The sequence below is a fragment of the Pyrus communis genome, chromosome 13, assembly GCF_963583255.1.
Source record: "Pyrus communis chromosome 13, drPyrComm1.1, whole genome shotgun sequence".
NCBI classification, from domain to species: Eukaryota; Viridiplantae; Streptophyta; class Magnoliopsida; order Rosales; family Rosaceae; genus Pyrus; species Pyrus communis.
In genome coordinates this window covers 11226347-11248266 of record NC_084815.1, presented here as the reverse complement: position 1 = coordinate 11248266, position 21920 = coordinate 11226347, and positions in this window count along the sequence as shown.

Below are 21920 nucleotides of genomic sequence, written 5' to 3'. Positions count from 1 at the left end.
AGAAACGAAGGAGAATAGTGAGTTTAAACTTTTCCCAGTTTTCCGGCGACCGGAGTCCGGCGAGAGTAGATTGATGCGTGGTTTATACGCACACAAATTAAACCCTCTTTTTATCAATTGTAGTATAGGTGCAAGTAGGGATCGTTCTGGACCGGGGATTAGGAGGGATTGTTAATCACTTGGATTTGACTTAAAAACGTAAAAACATAATATAAAACACTAAACTAGACTCAAAGAATGTAAAACTAAACTTTAAAACACTAAAACAAATCAAAAGACTCAAAATGCTTTTAAAAACACAAACTAAAATGCTATACTAAACTCGAAGAATTCAAAACTAAAAATAAGAAAGATTAAGACTAAGACTTAAACGAAATATGGGGGGATTGATTTTGGACGAATTTAAACTAAAATGGATATATTGTAAAGAAAACAAATTGTAAATATGAAATTGACGGAAATGAATGGATGGAATGGCTAGCTAAGGGGTTCATCTCCATATATGTTACACTTGCATAATAAAATGATTTCCAATTGCACTTCAATAAACCATGAATTCTCAACACCCCGGGTTAATTAGGTCCGCTTAAATTAACCGTCAAGTTTTCCTTAAGTTAATGAATTGGATGATTGCATACGACAACCCAAAGCATTCCTCACAAGTTCCCTACATGAATTGCATAATAGAGAAACAAGCAAGAATCATTAAGCATCATGAAAACTATAAGTGTTGACGAGGCATTCGTTACTATGATTGCATGAAACTTATGCCAAGAATTCGTTTAACGCGATTGTTTATAAGCAACCTCCACTACTTGTGAATATAAGTTCATAACGATTAGGTGAAACTCACTTATATTCTAGCGTCATATTCATGCATGAAAATTAAGCGCGCATTCTTAATAAACATACATAAATAAGTTATCGATCAAACGGTTAAACAAATTGAATCCACAACTTATGAAACGCAATTAGAAGTAATCAAATCAAAATGCAAGCATAAACATATATTTCGAATCCCCCCCTAGCTAAAGGGGGGTTTAGTTCCTCATACAAAACAAAGAGAATTGAAATTAAACATTGAAATCAAAGAAACGCCTAAACATTCCAACAACTCAAACTTGAATTGTATGAACGTTTAGGCCCTCTTCTCTTCCTCTTTATTGTAGCATAAGGTCTAGGGATAATTGGTTTGGGGGATGGAAGTGTGGAATGGAAAAGGAGTGGTGGAGAAGTGGAAGGGGAATGGAAAAATGGTTTTTGGATTATAAGGGGAGAGATGGGAAGCTCACGGCTAAGAGAGAAAGGGATGTGTTTGTGGTGTGTTGTGTATGAAAATGAGATGTCCATGAATGAATGAATGCAAGGGTATTTATAGGAGTAGTGGAGGGAACATATGGCTATGTCATTTGTAGGTGAAGTAGGTGGATGTTGTAGGTGAAGTAGGTGGATGTTGTAGGTGAAGTAGGTGGATGTTGTAGGTGAATTAGGTGGATGTTGTAGGTGAAGTAGGTGGATGTTGTAGGTGAAGTAGGTGGATGTTGTAGATGATTATGAGTGATAAGTGATAAGTGTATGATATGTTAAGTGATAAGTGAATGATTATGATAAGTGATAAATGAATGTATGATATGATAAGTGGTAAATGAATGTATGATATGATAAGTGGTGAATGATAAGTGATAAGTGGTGATGATATGTGATAAGTAATGAGTGGTGATGATAAGTATGGAGCATGTGAATTAACTAATGAAGGAAATGCATGTGCAATGACAATGTGTTAGAATGGATGTGTGTTATGCATGGCATGATTGGGATTAGGAAAGGTTTTAAATGTCCTAAAACTAAAGAGAACAAGGTTCCAACACTTTGGTCTTCAATTAGGTCTTCAATTTCGTCCAACACTTTGGCTCCAAGCATAAGCTATCCATCCTTAGCCCAAAAGTGCTCCAAAAGTCTCCAAAATGCATCTTTTTGCTCCTTTAGCCCTTTGGACCTATAAACACACGAAAATAGCTTAAAGTACTAAAATAACTAAAGAAACATAACGTAAATGCACGAGAACAAGCCATTTAAGTCGCATGAATATGCTCCTATCAAATACCCCCACACTTATCTTTTGCTAGTCCTCGAGCAAAACAGAAAGAAAAACAAAACAAAACCAAACGAAACAAAACAAGTAAAACACAACCTAAACCTTCCAACAACCGTCTTAGGGATTTCCAAAGCACATGACAAGTTAAAAATCATCATTCCCACAGATTTTTGCCATCATTACACTTAAGTACATTCTTAATCATAGTCACCACATACTAGTTCACAATTAAGCATTTAAAACACATTTCGAATGTAGTAACATGCCTTAGAGAAATTGCTCAAATCCTTACAAGATATGCACTCGTTTTTCACACAGATTTTCTGACTACACACCCTACACTAGTTATATGTGAGAAGATTGATGTAAACATGTAGACGAACACTCACATATGTTATAACAAGGAAAACATTTTCTGGATTTACGATAATGACATGAATATGATCTCATGAATGGAATGCTACTACTTAGAATGAGAACCAGTGATTCCATAAGCTCATATCAATTTCAAACTCCACATTATTGAACACATAACGATCAAGATAGAAGTCAAAGGGGTGTAACGGGGCTAAAGGTGTTTGGCTAACAAAGAAGGTATATGGAAAACAAAGGTTCTTAAAGAAATAGCGAGCAAAGCATTTGAATTAACGTAGAATTCACTTTTGAATGAAAACTCAACTTTTGAACAACAAGGGGGAACAAGCTCTTTTTTTTTTTTTTTTTTCTTTCTTTCTTTTCTCTTCTTTTCTGTTTTTCTTTTTCATATGTTTTTCACAATTTTTTTTTTTTTTTTTTTTTTTTCTTTTGACTCTCAAAACATACAAACTTAAGAACAAACTTTTACTCCCCCACACTCATTTTCTTGCAAAATGTACTCAAAAGGAATTCATTTAAGTCATGCTCACTATCTTTTAAGAACAAGGGTACGGATGGTCCTAATCTAGGCTAGGTAAGGGGTGATATGGTTAGCAAAGAAAATAGGTTAAACGAGGCTCAACGGTGTTAAGACTTACAATATATACGAAATATGGGAAGTAAGGCTATTTGGCTATGGTGGCAACTACACAACTTCATCTTGATATATGTTATGCAACTCAATATCATGCTTTGAATGAAACGGATATAAGTTCTAGCATTTAGTTCTATCATGATACAATTGCATTCTAAGTAGCAACCAAGCAAGGAATAATGAGATCATTCAACAACTTTAGAAAACAAAGAATCACAGAAAATAACTCTCCAAAGAAGGTAATGGCTCGAGTCTCACAGGGTTGTAGCGTTTGTTTGAGTTCCTTCCTTCAAGCATGTTACAAAAACGTATTTTTCTTTTATGATTGCATGTGAAGTCATACATTATAACCATAACTAAGCATAAACCAAGAGTAAATCAAACTTTTCTCTATGTATATAACTCTTTTTAACAGTCATGCAATTACAAACCAAATCCTCATCATAACGTTGGAAGGTTCCCTAAGACACAAAAACAACTCAAAACACTCTTTTTAGGCTTTTCAAAAAAATGTTTTTCAAATTTTTATGTGATTTTCGGAGTTATAAAACAAAATACGCTAAAACAGTTTAAAAACACCTTAAAAACATTTAAAACAGCAAGGAACAACACTTGAAGTTATGGGTGATAAAATTCAACGAATTTGCATCAACATACTTAGTTACCCCCCCCACACTTAAATCAAACATTGTCCTCAATGTTTTAAGCATAGATTCACACAAAACATAAGTAAACACACAAACAACAACTAAACATACTAAACATGGCAGAATGTAATTAACAAAGAGAAGAGTTTAGGGACGCAAATCTGGTTATGGAGTGTAAATTCCCTCTTCTCTTTGTTGATTGCATTGAGGCTTGATCTTGATGATTCCACAGGCTTACTCTCGAACTGGTTTCCGCCCATCATTGATTTTCCTTTGTGCTACTTCTTGAACTGGGCAGCAGGATGGTTCTTTTGGTCTCCCCCGAAGGTCTGAGCTTACCCTTTTGGTCTGTTTCTTTGTTCAATCTTTCCAATTCGTATTGAAAAGGGTTGGAGGATAACTCAGCCTATGTTTGTCTCCACATGCTTCAATGTATCATTTTCACTTGCCTTACTCGCTCCCCTTTGCAGAAGTGGTCCCTTCTCCGGAAGTGTATCAACCGTTGAAGATGACTACTCGAGAGCAACGCTAGGTAAGCAATCAGGAATAGATTCCAGGCAGTTGGCTCCAGATCGGAAGATTGACTCCAAGTGCCGGCTGATTGCTTTTTTTACTTTGCCATGCGAGTAAGAACAAGGACAAAGAAAAAGACAGGGAAAGAGCATGATATGAGATACTTTTGCTTTTGACCTTGATGATATGAGATACCTTTGCTTTGAAGAAGCGGTGAATGAATCAGCACATGCTTCAATCCGCCGTTTCCTCCTGGGTCATATGTACCCCAGGCATCTGGTATCATCTTTGGGGAAGAAGAAAGAATTGAGTATTTTGAAAGGCTTTGCTGGGAGTGCGCCCTCAGAGGTGAGGGAGAGTTGGGCATTTTCTTCAGGTTTGCCCTGCCATAAAAGACGAAGGTCGACATATATAGAGATAATATCAAGTGGTGGTACTTTTTACCCTTGTCGACAAACGTTTTGATCCCGCAATTCCGGCTTTTTGAAATAGTGGCGCCTCTTCGATCTTTGAATACGCCTCTTCGATTTCTGAGCAGGCGCCCCTTCGATTTCTGAACGACGCCCCTTCTCTTTCTGAACGACACGTGGTAGTGCAGATGCGGCTCCTTTTGACAAAGCTGCACGCGTTTTCTGAAAAGCAGAGAAAGCGTCGCCGAACTTTGCGCTTGTCGGCTAAAGACGTGTAGTTGCGATGATGGCCTCCACGTGTTTTCAGCTTTGTCAGAAATCTTTTGACAAAGTTGAACGCGTTTTCTGAAAAGCCGAGGGAGCGTCGCCTAACTTACGCCGGAAAATCCGGCTCTTTGAATCGGTGGACGGGTCGCCTTGGCATTTTATAGAGCTATCGATCACCGCCAACATACACACTCTGAAGATTTCCCATTCCTGAAACTCGACTCCGGCCCTTTGTGAAATTTTTAACTCCATCCACCCTTTCTCTTTGAACACTTTTGAAAAAAATGGCAAACTCATCGAACCTTAGCTTAGATTTGAGTCTCAGCAGCGATCCGGTTGCGCCCCGTCAAGGTAATGTATGGCGCCCTTCTTTTTTATCTTCTAACGGTCCTCTTTCAGGTGAAGACTCTGTGATGCAGGACGCCACAACAGCTACAATAGTAGCTAAAAACCTCCTCACTCCAAAAGATAGTAGGCTGCTGTCAGGACGGTCCGATGAGTTGGCCGTTCAAGAGTCCCTCGCACTTAGTGTTCAGTGTGCGAGCTATGTGTCCAACATGGGCCTACGCCTGCTTGCCCGCTCCCGTCAGGTGGAATCGTTGATGGCAGAGGTGGAAAGACTTAAGCAAGAGATCCAGCAGCTTAAGTACGAGAATAGAAGTTTGCATGTGCTTGCAAATAACTATTCGTCGGGGATGAAGAGGAAGCTTGATGAGCTGCAAGAATCTGAGGGTCGAATTCACAGTGACCGTCAAAGGCTTGTGTCTTATCTCCAGAGGCACCTTTTTCCTGGGTCATCCAGCGCTTGGCCAAGTATTGAGGCCTGGAATGCTCTAGCTCCGATGCCTTCCGCTCCGATGCCTTCCGCTTCGATGCCTCCCGCTTCTATGCCTCCCGCTTCTGCGCCTTCCGCTTCTGCGCCTCGTAGTGGGACTTCACGCAAACAACCTTTGTGAAGCTCCACCTTTCTCCATGTTTAGCATCCTTATTTTTTTTTTTAAATTTTTTTATTTTTGTTTTTATTTTTATTTTTATTAACATAAATAAAGTCAAACGGCATGGAATTGGTCCTTGAATGGAAGGTGATACTTGAAGTGAACCGGCATTGGTTTGAATTCTAGTGTAGGTGCCTGATTCAAAAAAAATAGCAAGTTAGTATAAAATCTAATGGAATTTGGAAAAAAAAATACTTACTTGTTTTGTCCGACAAGAACTCAATGACAAATACCACTCCTTTGAAAGTTTCAGGGATATTGGACTTGGCCAGATTGCAAGTGATGGTTATTACTTGTCCAATGTCATCAAATTTAACTTCTTTGGATTTTGTGGTTTCAAGAACGTCCTCTTTGATGGATTCATGACATTCCCTACTTGTCATCTTTGGAAGGGCTTCCAAGATGTCTTTTTCACCTTCTTCTTCCTTGGAAGTCATGAATCTGCAAGGAATAGGGTTAAAAATAATGAAATTTGGAACAACCATACCTGTATTAGATGGCATAGGAGCAATAGGAGCCTCCGGTAAAGGTGTTTCCACCCTTTCCGTGGGTTGGGTGTATTCCTCTTCCTTGTGATTTGATTTTGATGGTTGAGGGTCCGTTCCAACCTCCTTGTCACTTCTCAACATGATTTCCTTGACAGTTTCAAATTCTCCCTTCTGATTTGCAATGGTTGAACTAGGGAGTTCGCCTTGGTCGCAAAATTGTCCTTCGAACTCCGCTATCTGCCCAATTTGCTTTTCCAGAGTAGTAAGTAATTGAAAAATCGTATCATTATCATTTGAATTACCTACATTACTTTGGGCAGGTTGTGGTGGCTGCATAGGCGTTGAATAGAACTCCTCATACGGCTGCCAATATCCTTCTAGTTGAGCCTCATTGTCTTGATTTTGTAAGCCCTGCACCAAACAAATTAATTCATCAAGCTTTTGGTTATAATTTATTGACGAACTTAAATTTGGTTGGGCATATTGAATATGAGGTTGTGGTGGCTGCCAATATCCTCCTTGTTGAGCATTTTGAGGTTCCCACCACATAGAGTTTGAATGATCACTCCAATCCGAATTGTAAGTATTGGAAAACACGTTATTCCTTGATTGAAGATCAAATATATCAATGCTTTGCATTTGGGACCTTTCCATGAGCTGTGACAAAAGAGAAGCATTATCAAGTGCCATGTTGTTCTTCTTTAGTACTTGAATTCAACAAACAAAACAAAATTCAAAAACTAAAACTAAAATACATAATAGAAACGAACAATCCAAGAGATTAGCAAATTTGCTAATCCCCGGCCACGGCGCCAAAATTTGATGCGTGGTTTATACGCACACAAATTAAACCCTCTTTTTATCAATTGTAGTATAGGTGCAAGTAGGGATCGTTCTGGACCGGGGATTAGGAGGGATTGTTAATCACTTGGATTTGACTTAAAAACGTAAAAACATAATATAAAACACTAAACTAGACTCAAAGAATGTAAAACTAAACTTTAAAACACTAAAACAAATCAAAAGACTCAAAATGCTTTTAAAAACACAAACTAAAATGCTATACTAAACTCGAAGAATTCAAAACTAAAAATAAGAAAGATTAAGACTAAGACTTAAACGAAATATGGGGGGATTGATTTTGGACGAATTTAAACTAAAATGGATAGATTGTAAAGAAAACAAATTGTAAATTTGAAATTGACGGAAATGAATGGATGGTATGGCTAGCTAAGGGGTTCATCTCCATACATGTTACACTTGCATAATAAAATGATTTCCAATTGCACTTCAATAAACCATGAATTCTCAACACCCCGGGTTAATTAGGTCCGCTTAAATTAACCGTCAAGTTTTCCTTAAGTTAATGAATTGGATGATTGCATACGACAACCCAAAGCATTCCTCACAAGTTCCCTACATGAATTGCATAATAGAGAAACAAGCAAGAATCATTAAGCATCATGAAAACTATAAGTGTTGACGAGGCATTCGTTACTATGATTGCATGAAACTTATGCCAAGAATTCGTTTAACGCGATTGTTTATAAGCAACCTCCACTACTTGTGAATATAAGTTCATAACGATTAGGTGAAACTCACTTATATTCTAGCGTCATATTCATGCATGAAAATTAAGCGCGCATTCTTAATAAACATACATAAATAAGTTATCGATCAAACGGTTAAACACATTGAATCCACAACTTATGAAACGCAATTAGAAGTAATCAAATCAAAATGCAAGCATAAACATATATTTCGAATCCCCCCCTAGCTAAAGGGGGGTTTAGTTCCTCATACAAAACAAAGAGAATTGAAATTAAACATTGAAATCAAAGAAACGCCTAAACATTCCAACAACTCAAACTTGAATTGTATGAACGTTTAGGCCCTCTTCTCTTCCTCTTTATTGTAGCATAAGGTCTAGGGATAATTGGTTTGGGGGATGGAAGTGTGGAATGGAAAAGGAGTGGTGGAGAAGTGGAAGGGGAATGGAAAAATGGTTTTTGGATTATAAGGGGAGAGATGGGAAGCTCACGGCTAAGAGAGAAAGGGATGTGTTTGTGGTGTGTTGTGTATGAAAATGAGATGTCCATGAATGAATGAATGCAAGGGTATTTATAGGAGTAGTGGAGGGAACATATGGCTATGTCATTTGTAGGTGAAGTAGGTGGATGTTGTAGGTGAAGTAGGTGGATGTTGTAGGTGAATTAGGTGGATGTTGTAGGTGAAGTAGGTGGATGTTGTAGATGATTATGAGTGATAAGTGATAAGTGTATGATATGATAAGTGGTAAATGAATGTATGATATGATAAGTGGTGAATGATAAGTGATAAGTGGTGATGATATGTGATAAGTAATGAGTGGTGATGATAAGTATGGAGCATGTGAATTAACTAATGAAGGAAATGCATGTGCAATGACAATGTGTTAGAATGGATGTGTGTTATGCATGGCATGATTGGGATTAGGAAAGGTTTTTAATGTCCTAAAACTAAAGAGAACAAGGTTCCAACACTTTGGTCTTCAATTAGGTCTTCAATTTCGTCCAACACTTTGGCTCCAAGCATAAGCTATCCATCCTTAGCCCAAAAGTGCTCCAAAAGTCTCCAAAATGCATCTTTTTGCTCCTTTAGCCCTTTGGACCTATAAACACACGAAAATAGCTTAAAGTACTAAAATAACTAAAGAAACATAACGTAAATGCACGAGAACAAGCCATTTAAGTCGCATGAATATGCTCCTATCATAGATCGGAGAAGAAAGGAGAATATTCCGTTAGGTTTAACGGAATATTCCTAACGGCAGTGACGGCGTCAGTTAGGTTTAACGGAATATTCCGTCAGTTTAACGGAATATTCCTGACGGCGTCTGTTGACACCGTCACTGTGCAGGGCACGTGGCCGCGCGTGGGGGGTGCGTAGGTCCGTGCCTTGGCCGGCGCGTGGGGGCGCGTGCGGCGGAGGAAAATTATTTTAAAATTATGGTTGTGATCTTGAAGTTGTGTAGAGCACGTTGATATATTCATTTGTCCATTTTGAGCAATGTATGAGAAGTTATTACGAGAAGTTAGTTATGTGCTTTAAAGTTAACGTTTTTATAGTTGTTTCGCATTTAGGTGACACGTACCCCGAGGACGAGCGTGCACACGCGAGGCAGGGGGGCTACGACCCTTCTACATACCAATGAGTGGGCTTTTGTTTTCCGTATATACCTATATACATTTATATTCCCAGAAATTGAATTAAAAAGGGTTATTTACCTTATGCCATGCATGTTATTATTATCGTTTATGCATCATTGCATGCATTAGTAGTGGCATACATATATATGCATATTGGGTGCTGTGGACGCACAGGTAAGTGCCAGGTAAGTGGTAATCATATTTACTTTCAGCAGTAGTTTGAGAGACCTAGAGAGCTCATAACCTGCACCTCCGATGTTAGTGCTCCCGCCCAGAGTAGGGCACAGTCCTTCACGTGATGTTCACCTCCCGCACCACACGCTCAGCTTGGATCCAAGTTAGGTGCATAGGCCTGTCGTACAGACCACATTAGGTGGTTCCGACTCGTAGGTGACCCGCGATTATTCGCACAGCCTTCACGTGATCGTAGCACTAGAGCGTATATATGTATTACACCCAGGCCTGTCGTACACATGTTGGGCATATCTATACATACGTACATATGTTATTTTCTGGGAAGTATACAGGTTTTACGGCGAGGGGTTAGAATGTATTTTTGCTAAATGGTTTTCAAAGAGCTTTGTTTTTGCCCACTCACGCTTTTGTTTTGCGCCCCTCCAGGTTCTAGTTGCTTAGCCGTTGCGGTGGTTTCCCTTGAGGGCTTTCCGGCATTTCTGACAGACACTCCCCATTGTAGGGTCGTCTTCGGGCGTACTGCTGTTGTCGTTTTTGTTTGGACTGCTTTAGACCTGCTCTGAATTTGTATCTCACTTACTAGCACTTGTATTAGTACCTTGTATGCTAGTTTTTAATTATTCGTACTTTCATACTACTACCTTGTTAGCTTCCGCACGTGCACATGGCTACGTCACCTTCGTGTGACGGCCAGCACGCTCCGATCTCGGTCGGGGTGTGTCAGTTTGGTATCAGAGCATAGGATTGGCAGTCCTGTGTCCTTGTGAGTATTCTAATGATTTTGTTGTCTTCTGTCAGAACTATGCCGCCTCGTCGGGAACCCCGTCGCTCTTCTGAGCCTAGTTTCCCCGATATTACTCAGTTGGGGGAAGCTTTTGCTGCAGCCCTTCAGTCAGTGATGCGCCCTCCCCAGAGGACTCCTCTGGAGATTATGTACAATCTGAAGTTGGATAAGTTTAAGGGCAGTGAGGGGCATGAGGGCGCAGAGCGCTGGCTAGAACACATAGAGAAGACTTTCCGTGTGCTGCATAATCAGGGGAACTTGCCTATGGAGAGGTGGGTCGAGATGACCGCATGGTTTCTGGATACGGAGTCGGCAGCTTGGTGGGAGCAGGAGCTTCGTAGGTTGGCTCCGGATCAGAGGACTGATTGGAATGTTTTTACGGAGTTGTTTAGGAGAAGGTATGTGCCCCCTGAGTACATCGATAGAAAGAAGCAAGAGTTTTCCGAACTGAAACAGCGGAAGATGTCGGCGAATGAGTACTATCGCAAGTTTACGGACTTGTCTCGTTACCATCCTGATGTCGCTGGTAACCCGGCGGAGATGCTCCGTCTTTTCCGTTTGGGCACCAATAAGAAGTGGCGTTCTATGGCGTCTACAGTCCACAGCGAGACTTACCGGGACTTCTATGAGATACTGTTGAGGATCGAGGACTCCGAGAATATGTCGAGCGATACTGATGAAGAGAAGGACGGCAACCAGAAGAAAGATGACAAAGGCAAAGGTCAGGCATCGCTCGGGCCCCGTCAGACTCAGAACTTCAAGAGAGGTGAAGCTAGTTCTAGTTCTTCGAGTGGTGGCTTCAGTGCCACTGGACAGGGTCGTGGGGGTAGATTTTCTGGTGGCGCTAGAGGCCAGAGGCAGGGCGATGGTGGGCGAGGCAGAGCCCCAGTTTGCCGTAGGTGTAACAACCGGCATTTCGGCGAGTGTAGACGTGGTAGCAGTGGTTGCTTCACGTGTGGACAGGTGGGACATAGAGCGGCGAATTGTCCCCAGGGTCAGCAGCAGCAGAAACCATAGCAGACCTTTATGCCACCACCTGCTCCACTCCAGCAGATCCAGGGTCCTAGTAGTTACGGCCAGACGGGTCGAGGTGGTGCTTACCACTATCAGGGTGATGCTGTCCCTTATGCTCCGGGGCAGTATCAGCACACTCAGGATCCCTATTCCCAGGGTGGCTATCCCCAGTATTCAGGCGGCTATATGCCATATCCTCCAGCTCCAGCGGGTGGTTCACATTGGTATCAGGGAAGACAGTATCAGCAGGGAGAGATTGCCACTAGCAGTGCAGGGTCTTCGAGACAGTCGGGTCAGCCCAGTCAGGGGCGTGGTGCTCAAGGACGCGGCGTTCAGGCGAGCAGAGGCCGCGGCGGGCATCAGCAGGGACAGGGGCGTCTTCACAATATTTCTCTGTAGGACGCTCAGAACAACCCAGACTTGATTATGGGTACGTTGAACATTCTTGGTTGTTTTACTAGAGTCTTAATTGATTGTGGAGCTACACATTCCGTAATTTCTCATACGTTTGCTCAAGTGACGCAACCTCGCCCCACACCTCTAGGGTATGATTTAGAATTTGTTATGCCTAGAGGAGAGAGTTGCGTTGTAGATTGTGTGTACCCAGGATGTCCGGTGATCGTAGAGGGTGTTGCTCTGTCAGCCGACCTTATCCCGTTAGATATTGTGGACTTTGATGTGATTCTGGGCACGGATTGGTTACATTTCTATCGTGCCAACATTGACTGTTACGGGAAAGTAGTTACGTTTCACCGACCTGGACTACCTGTGGTTACTTTTGTGGGTGAGCAGAGTGGGGTGAGATATGGCGTTATTTCAGCGCTGCGAGCGAAAAAGTTGTTAACTAAGGGTTGTCAGGGGTATCTGGCTCACGTAGTGCTAGATGAAGTTGTTTCTAACAGAGTTGAGGATGTGAGAGTGGTCAGACACTTCCCTGATGTATTTCCCGAGGATTTACCTGGTTTACCCCCAGATCGAGACGTGGAGTTCACTATTGAATTGCTTCCAGGTACTAATCCTATTTCTTTAACTCCTTATCGTATGGCTCCCGCGGAGTTAAGGGAATTGAAGGTTCAGTTGCAGGAGTTAGTGGATAAAGGATTTATTCAGCCTAGCACTTCGCCTTGGGGCGCTCCAGTTCTGTTTGTGAGGAAGAAGGATGGAACTTTGAGGCTGTGCATCGACTACAGGCAACTCAATCGGGTGACGATTAAAAACCGTTATCCGTTGCCGCGTATCGATGATTTGTTCGATCAGCTGAGAGGTGCTTGTGTGTTTTCTAAGATAGACTTGAGGTCTGGTTACTATCAGCTGAAGATCAGTAGGGATGATGTCCCTAAGACGGCGTTCAGGACTCGTTACGGTCATTACGAGTTTCTGGTTATGCCATTTGGGTTTTGGGTTGACGAATGCACCAGCCGCCTTCATGGATTTGATGAATCGGGTGTTCCAGCCCTACTTGGATAGATTTGTTATTGTCTTCATTGACGATATTCTGGTGTATTCTAAGTCAAAGGCGGAGCACGTTCGACATCTTACCTTGGTGTTGAAGAGGCTGAGGGAACACCAGCTATATGCTAAGTTTAGCAAGTGCCAGTTCTGGTTAGATCAAGTTGCGTTCTTGGGGCACATCATTTCTGCTCAGGGTATTTTGGTTGACCCTCAGAAGGTTGCAGCGGTAGAGAGTTGGGAGCAACCGCGAACCGTCACCAAGGTGAGAAGTTTCCTTGGTTTGGCAGGGTATTATCGGAGATTCGTTAAGGATTTTTCGGTGATCGCCTTGCCGTTGACGAGTGATAAGTCATATTTTGCATGCATCTATATCTCCCTTATTTGGCGTCTTTGTGATGTTTTGGATTAAACTAGTTGCGTTTTACATTGTTTTGTGTTAGTGTGCAGCCAAGGGTGTAATTCGACCACATTAGATGGTTCTAAACAGGAAGTGGTGCATTGGAGTCACTTTGGGTGAAGCTAAACAAGGCAAAAAGATTGAATTCAGATTGGGAGGTTCTAACACCAAAACATGCATTCACATGCATGTTCAAACACTTTGCCGAGCTCCCTTTGCATTTCCAACTCAATCAGTCCATTCCGTGCACTCCCATGTGATTGCAAGTCAGATTATGCACTTCTAAAACATCAAAACATGCATTCACATGCATGTCCACAACCTGACCCGTGCACTTCCATTCCCATGTCAAAATTATTCTAACCAAGTTTCAGATTGTTCACCCCCTTTGTGGCAGACTTTGCACATGTTTCTTGGATTAAATATCCACATACTTGCAGACCTTGTCCTGCTCCTTGATGCACTTCCACCACCGAAACACATCACCTTTGCATTTCCATCCCCTTTCTTGCCCATGCCGTGAGCTTTCTGCCATTCCCAGAATTTTATAACCAATTTCTGGTTATTCACTTCTCTTTGCAGACATTGCACATGCATCTTGATTAAATAAACCACACCTTTGCAGATTATGTCCATGCTTTGCAGGTATCATGCCAGAAATCCATCATTCCAACTGAAATATGCTCTGCCATCTGAGTTAAACAAATGGTAGATCCAATCTGATTGTCTCTCCATCATTAGACTCATTCAGAAATGCACCAAGACTTAGGGATTTTCGGACTCAGATCAGGGGGGATCACACACAGCCTATTACACTCCATTTTCTGTCCATAACACTCACTAATCTCTCTCTCGGATCCATTCCATTACATACACCATTTTGCTCCATTTTCTGCCCACCATTCACTCTCATTCTCCCTCTCCATTCCATTTTCATTCGACACTCTCTCCCTTTCACAAAAACTGTCCATTTCTCTCCATTTATGCACCACTCACAGAAACCATTCGACATAAGTTTCTCCACCCTCATTTACAAACACATTTGGGAGCACCAACACCGAAGGCACTCTTCAAGGAATTCAACATCAGTTTTGCTTCAAGGGTCCCTTCTACTTAATTCTATGTTCATTCATGTTGTGTATCTTTATGTTAAACATTCTGTAAACATGAATTGTAACTAATCTTTCTCTAGGGATTCGATGTAACCTTGCAAAGTTTGCCATGTAATTAAGTTAGAATGCTCATTTTGTCCATCTATTTCTTGTTTCATTTTCTGTTTTAATGGTGACTTAATGTATTGATTTTAATGTTTGATCATCATTTGAATTAATCACTAAGTTGTGTAGCCAAGATTAAAGCACACATCATGCATAATCTTGGTAGATATGTGAATGAATGAAGGGAGTGTTTAGCACACATCCTGCCGAGTTACTCCCTTTGGTTTTATGAAAGTTTCTTGTACATTACATAATCTTGATTATGAACCAAAGTTGCACATCACAATTAGGTTCATGATTAGAGACATTTGATCAAATCCACACATCATATGGTTGATCATATCCAAGTGAAACAAACTCAAGAAATAGGTAGATGGATGAGTATAAACTAACTTGACAAACATGGATCTAATTAAGCAATGGTGAAATCGAATCCCTAGTTTCATTTCCATTGATACTATCTCGTTATATTGGTTGTTGATTCATTTAGTTGTGTTTACTTCTTTTATTTATGTTTTTAAGTAACAACAACAAATCTGCTCAATTTGATTAGTTTGATTCATTTCTTAGATTTCTTGCAAACAAGTAGTTACATAGGTCCAATTAGTCCCTGTGGATTCGACACCCTTACTTATGCCATTATACTAAACATATTCTAGCATTAGGAAGGAATATTACATCAACAACGAGGTTAACGAGGAAGGATGTTAAATTTGAGTGGGATGATAGGTGTGAGCAGAGTTTCCAGAGGTTGAAGCATTGTCTCACTCATGCACCTGTTTTGGCACTCCCAGACGATAGTGGTGATTTCGAGGTTTATAGCGATGCTTCCTTGAATGGTCTGGGATGTGTATTGATGCAGCATGGTAGGGTGATTGCTTATGCTTCGCGACAATTGAAACCTCATGAGATGAATTACCCTACACATGATTTGGAGTTGGCTGCTATCATTTTTACATTGAAGTTGTGGAGACACTACCTTTACGGAGAGAAGTGCAGGATCTTTACAGATCACAAGAGTCTCCAGTATCTTTTTACTCAGAAGGAACTAAATCTTCGTCAGCGGAGGTGGTTAGAGTTGCTCAGCGATTACGATTGCATGATTGATTATCATCCTGGTCGTGCGAACGTAGTGGCTGATGCACTTAGCAGGAAGTCGCAGGGCCGCATTAATGCGTTGTACGCTAGTCGTGTTCCTCTTTTGGTGGACTTGCATGCTACGGGAGTAAGGCTAGAAGCCGAAGATCGAGAAGTGGCGCTACTTGCTAATTTCCAAGTTAGACCGATACTTGTTGATCGGGTGCTTGAAGTTCAGGTAGCTGATCAGGAGACTCAAGAACTTATTCAAGCTCGAGAGCAAGGAAGGAGGCGAGACCTCAGAGTTCGTGATTCGGATGGCATGTTGATGCTAGAGGGTAGAATGTACGTGCCTAACAGTGTGGAATTAAAGAAAGAAATTCTGGATGAAGCACATATCTCGGCTTACGCCATGCATCCAGGTGCTACTAAAATGTATCATACCATTCGACCATTTTATTATTGGCCGGGTATGAAGAGGGAGATAGCCGAGTATGTAAGCAGGTGTGCTGTGTGTCAGCAGGTTAAAGCAGAGAGGAAGAAGCCGTTTGGGTTGTTGCAGCCGCTTCCCGTTCCGGAGTGGAAATGGGAAAATATCACCATGGATTTTGTGTACAAGTTGCCACGTACACAAAATGGCTTTGACGGCATTTGGGTGATCGTTGATCGACTCACGAAATCGGCTCATTTTATTCCAGTGAGAGAGAAGTACTCTTTGAGCCGTTTAGCAGAGTTGTTCATCTCGAAGGTGGTGAAGTATCATGGTGTCCCAGTGAGTATTGTTTCGGATCGAGATCCACGATTTACATCGAAATTTTGGGTAGCTTTCCAGGAAGCTTTGGGCACGAGATTACTTTACAGTACGGCGTATCATCCACAGACAGACGGACAGTCAGAGAGAACTATTCAGACTTTGGAGGATATGATGCGAGCTTCGGTGTTGCAGTTTGGTGACGCTTGGCACCAGCGGTTGGATTTGATGGAATTTGCTTACAACAACAGTTTTCATTCGAGCATTGGCATGGCGCCATTTGAGGCCTTGTATGGCAGAGCTTGTCGCACACCATTGTGTTGGTCAGAGGTTGGCGAAAGAGTTTTAATAGGTCCAGAGATTGTCGAGGAGACTACTCAGAATGTTCAGGTGATCAAGTCTAACCTGAAAGCAGCCCAGGACAGGCAGAAGAGTCTAGCGGATCGGCATGCTACGGACAGAACATATGATGTCGGAGACTGGGTATTTCTGAAGCTTTCACCGTGGAGAGGTGTCGTACGATTTGGGAAAAAGGGGAAGTTGAGTCCCAGATACATCGGACCATACATGGTCACAGAACGAGTTGGTGAGGTAGCTTACAGGTTGGAGTTGCCACCGGAGTTGGCTAGAGTGCATAATATTTTTCACGTGTCTATGCTCCGACACTATGTTGCTGATCCATCTCACGTGATACCTCCTCAACCGTTAGAGATTAATCCGGATTTGACGTATGACGAGGAACCGGTGACGATCATCGATTGGAAAGAGAAAGTTCTGAGGAACAAGACGGTGAATTTAGTGAAGGTTCTGTGGAGGAATCATTCAGTCGAGGAAGCTACGTGGGAGACAGAAGATCGGATGAGGGATTTGTATCCTCGATTGTTCTTTGACCACTAGGGGTTGTTACTGGGTTGTTTTGAATTTCGGGACGAAATTCTTTTAAGGTGGGAAGGTTGTGACATCCCGTCCGGGGATTATTATAACGCACGTGTGAAATTACCTTATTGCCCCTAGTTCATTTTTTTGTCACGTTGTGGGTGTTTTGTGTGGTGTGGCATGTGTTGGACCACACACACACACACTCTCCCCTCCCTCTGTCTCTCTCCCCCGTGTCTCTCTCTTCCTTCCCGTTATCACCATACGTACGGACAACCACCAAAACCACCCAAACCATCGCAGATCGAGGAAACCAAGGACACCATTCAACTCGTGAGGTCGAGGCGAGCTCAGACATACCATTTTCAGGTGAGAAATACTTCGTTTTCACGTCGCTTCAACAATGGCCGATTTGAGTACTGTTCATGCAAAAATTATACATTGAGTTTTTGGGATTTCTGAGCTCGTAGGTGTCTTAGTGAGGTCCTAAGGAGCGTCGGAGTAGCTCGTTGGACAAAATTGGATGTCGGGAAGGCTTGGTTCGAAGTTGGCCGAGTTTTGAGTTTTGAGACAGGTATGATCGCGTGGTTTTTAGCTTTTAAAAGTTGTATAACGTGATTCTACTAGTTTAGGGCTTTCTTTTGGTCCAAGAATCATAGAAAATGGTTGAGAAACGAAGGAGAATAGTGAGTTTAAACTTTTCCCAGTTTTCCGGCGATCGGAGTCCGGCGAGAGTAGATCGGAGAAGAAAGGAGAATATTCCGTTAGGTTTAACGGAATATTCCTAACGGCAGTGACGGCGTCAGTTAGGTTTAACGGAATATTCCGTCAGTTTAACGGAATATTCCTGACGGCGTCTGTTGACACCGTCACTGTGCAGGGCACGTGGCCGCGCGTGGGGGGCGCGTAGGTCCGTGCCTTGGCCGGCGCGTGGGGGCGCGTGCGGCGGAGGAAAATTATTTTAAAATTATGGTTGTGATCTTGAAGTTGTGTAGAGCACGTTGGTATATTCATTTGTCCATTTTGAGCAATGTATGAGAAGTTATTACGAGAAGTTAGTTATGTGCTTTAAAGTTAACGTTTTTATAGTTGTTTCGCATTTAGGTGACACGTACCCCGAGGACGAGCGTGCACACGCGAGGCAGGGGGGCTACGACCCTTCTACATACCAGTGAGTGGGCTTTTGTTTTCCGTATATACCTATATACATTTATATTCCCAGAAATTGAATTAAAAAGGGTTATTTACCTTATGCCATGCATGTTATTATTATCGTTTATGCATCATTGCATGCATTAGTAGTGGCATACATATATATGCATATTGGGTGTTGTGCACGCACAAGTAAGTGCCAGGTAAGTGGTAATCATATTTACTTTCAGCAGTAGTTTGAGAGACCTAGAGAGCTCATAACCTGCACCTCCGGTGTTAGTGCTCCCGCCTAGAGCAGGGTACAGTCCTTCACGTGATGTTCACCTCCTGATAGGAGCATATTTATGCGACTTAAATGGCTTGTTCTCGTACATTTACGTTATGTTTCTTTAGTTATTTTAGTACTTTAAGCTATTTTCGTGTGTTTGTAGGTCCAAAGGGCTAAAGGAGCAAAAAGATGCATTTTGGAGACTTTTGGAGCACTTTTGGGCTAAGGACGGATAGCTTATGCTTGAAGCCAAAGTGTTGGACGAAATTGAAGACCTAATTGGAGCCAAAGTGTTGGAACCTTGTTCTTTTTAGTTTTAGGACATCTAAACCTTTCCTAATCCCAATCATGCCATGCATAACACACATCCATTCTAACACATTGTCATTGCACATGCATTTCCTTCATTAGTTAACCCACATGCACTTATCACTTATCATCACCACATATCATATCACTTAATCACTTATCACTTATCATCACCACTTAACCACTTATCATATCATAACCACATATCATATCACTTATCACTTATCACTTAACATAACATCCACCTACTTCACCTACAACATCCACCCACTTCACCTACAACATCCACCTACTTCACCTACAACATCCACTTCACCTACAACATCCACCTACTTCACCTACAACATCCACTTCACCTACAACATCCACCTACTTCACCTACAAATGACATAGCCATATGTTCCCTCCACTACTCCTATAAATACCTTTGCATTCATTCATTCATGGACATCTCATTTCATACACAACACACCATTTTTCCATTTCCCTTGTAATCCAAACACCATTTTTCCATTTCCCTATTAATCCAAACACCACTCCCCAAACCATTCACACCATCAAACTATCCTTAGACCTTGTGCTACAACAACGAGGAAGAGAAGAGTGCCTAAACGTTCATACAATTCAAGTTTGAGTTGTTGGAATGTTTAGGTGTTTCTTTGATTTCAATGTTTAAATTCAATTCTCTTTGTTTGTACGTATGAGGAATGGAAGAGAAGAGTGCCTAAACGTTCATACAATTCAAGTTTGAGTTGTTGGAATGTTTAGGTATTTCTTTGATTTCAAAGTTATAATAAACTAAACCCCCTTTAGCTAGGGGGTGATTCGAAATATATGTTTATGCTTGCATTTTGATTTGATTACTTCTAATTGCATTTCATAAGTTGTTGATTCATTTTGTTTAACCGTTTGATTGATAACTTATTTATGTATGTTTATTAAGAATACGCGCTTAATTTTCATGCATGAATATGACGCTAGAATATAAGTGATTTTCACCTAATCGTTATGAACTTATATTCACAAGTAGTGGAGGTTGCTTATAAACAATCGCGTTAAATGAATTCTTGGCACGAGTTTCATGCTCATCATAGTAACGAATGCCTCGTCAACACTTATAGTTTTCATAATGCTTAATGATCTTTGATTGTATCTTTATTGTGCTGTTCACGTAAAGGACTTTTGGAGAATGTTGTGAATTGCGTTGCGCTAACCCATCCAATTCATTAACTTAAGGAAAACTTGACGGTTAATTTAAGCGGACCTAATTAACCCGGGGTGATGAGTTTCATAATTTATTGAAATGTAATTGGAAATCTTTTTATTATGCAATTGTAACATATGTGGAGATGACCCCCTTAGCTAGCATTCATCCATTCTATTTCATCAATTTCATATTTACATTCTGTTTTAATTTGTTCATTTAATTTAATTTCGTATAAACTTAAATCCCCATTTACTTTAATGTCAATTTAGTTAGAAATCATTTTAGTTTGTGTTTTTAAAAGCATTTTGAGTCTTTGGTTTGTCTTAGTGTTTTAAAGTTTAGTTTTACATTCTTTGAGTCTAGTTTAGTGTTTATTATTACGTTTTTACGTTTTTGAGTCAAATCCAAGTGATTAACAATCCCTCCTAATCCCCGGTCCAGAACGATCCCTACTTATACTTATACTACAATTGTCAAAAAGAGGGTTTAATTTGTGCGCGTATAAATCCCGCATCAAATTTTGGCGCCGTTGCCGGGGATTAGAAAATTTGCTAATCCCTTGGATTGTTTGTTTCTGTATTGTCTTTTAGATTTAGTTTTTATTTGTGTTTTGTTTGTTAAGAACAACATGGCACTTGATAACGCTTCTCTTTTGTCACAGCTCATGGAAAGGTCCCAAATGCAAAGAGTTGATATATCTAATCTTCAATCAAGGAATAACGTGTTTTCCAATACTTACAATTCGGATTGGAGTGATCATTCAAACTCTATGTGGTGGGAACCTCAAAATGCTCAACAAGGAGGATATTGGCAGCCACCACAACCTCATATTCAATATGCCCAACCAAACTCAAGTTCGTCAATAGATTATAATCAAAAGCTTAATGAATTAATTTGTTTGGTGCAGGGCTCACAGATTCAAGACAATGAGGCTCAACAAGAAGGATATTGGCAGCCATATGAGGAGTTCTATTCAACGCCTATGCAGCCACCACAAAGGTTGGACCACTTGGATAAGCAAATTGGGCAGATCGCGGAGTTCGTAGGACAGTTTCGAGACCAAGGCGAACTCCCTAGTTCAACCATTGCAAATCCGAAGGGAGAATTTGAAACTGCCAAGGAAATCATGTTGAGAAGTGACAAGGAGGTTGGAACGGACCCTCAACCATCAAAATCAAATCACAAGGAAGAGGAATACACCCAACCCACGGAAAGGGTGGAAACACCTTTACCGGAGGCACCTAATGCTCCTATGCCATCTAATACAGGTATGGTTGTTCCAAATTTCATTATTTTTAACCCCGTTCCAACAAGTATCCCTATTCCTTGCAGATTCATGACTTCCAAGGAAGAAGAAGGTGAAAAAGACATCTTGGAAGCCCTTTCAAAGGTGACAAGTAGGGAATGTCATGAATTCATCAAAGAGGACGTTCTTGAAACCACAAAATCCAAAGAAGTTAAATTTGATGACATTGGACAAGTCATAACCATCACTTGCAATCTGGCCAAGTCCAATATCCCTGAAACTTTCAAAGGAGTGGTGTTTGTCATTGAGTTCTTGTCGGACAAAACAAGTAAGTTTTTTTCAAATTCCTTTACATTTTATACT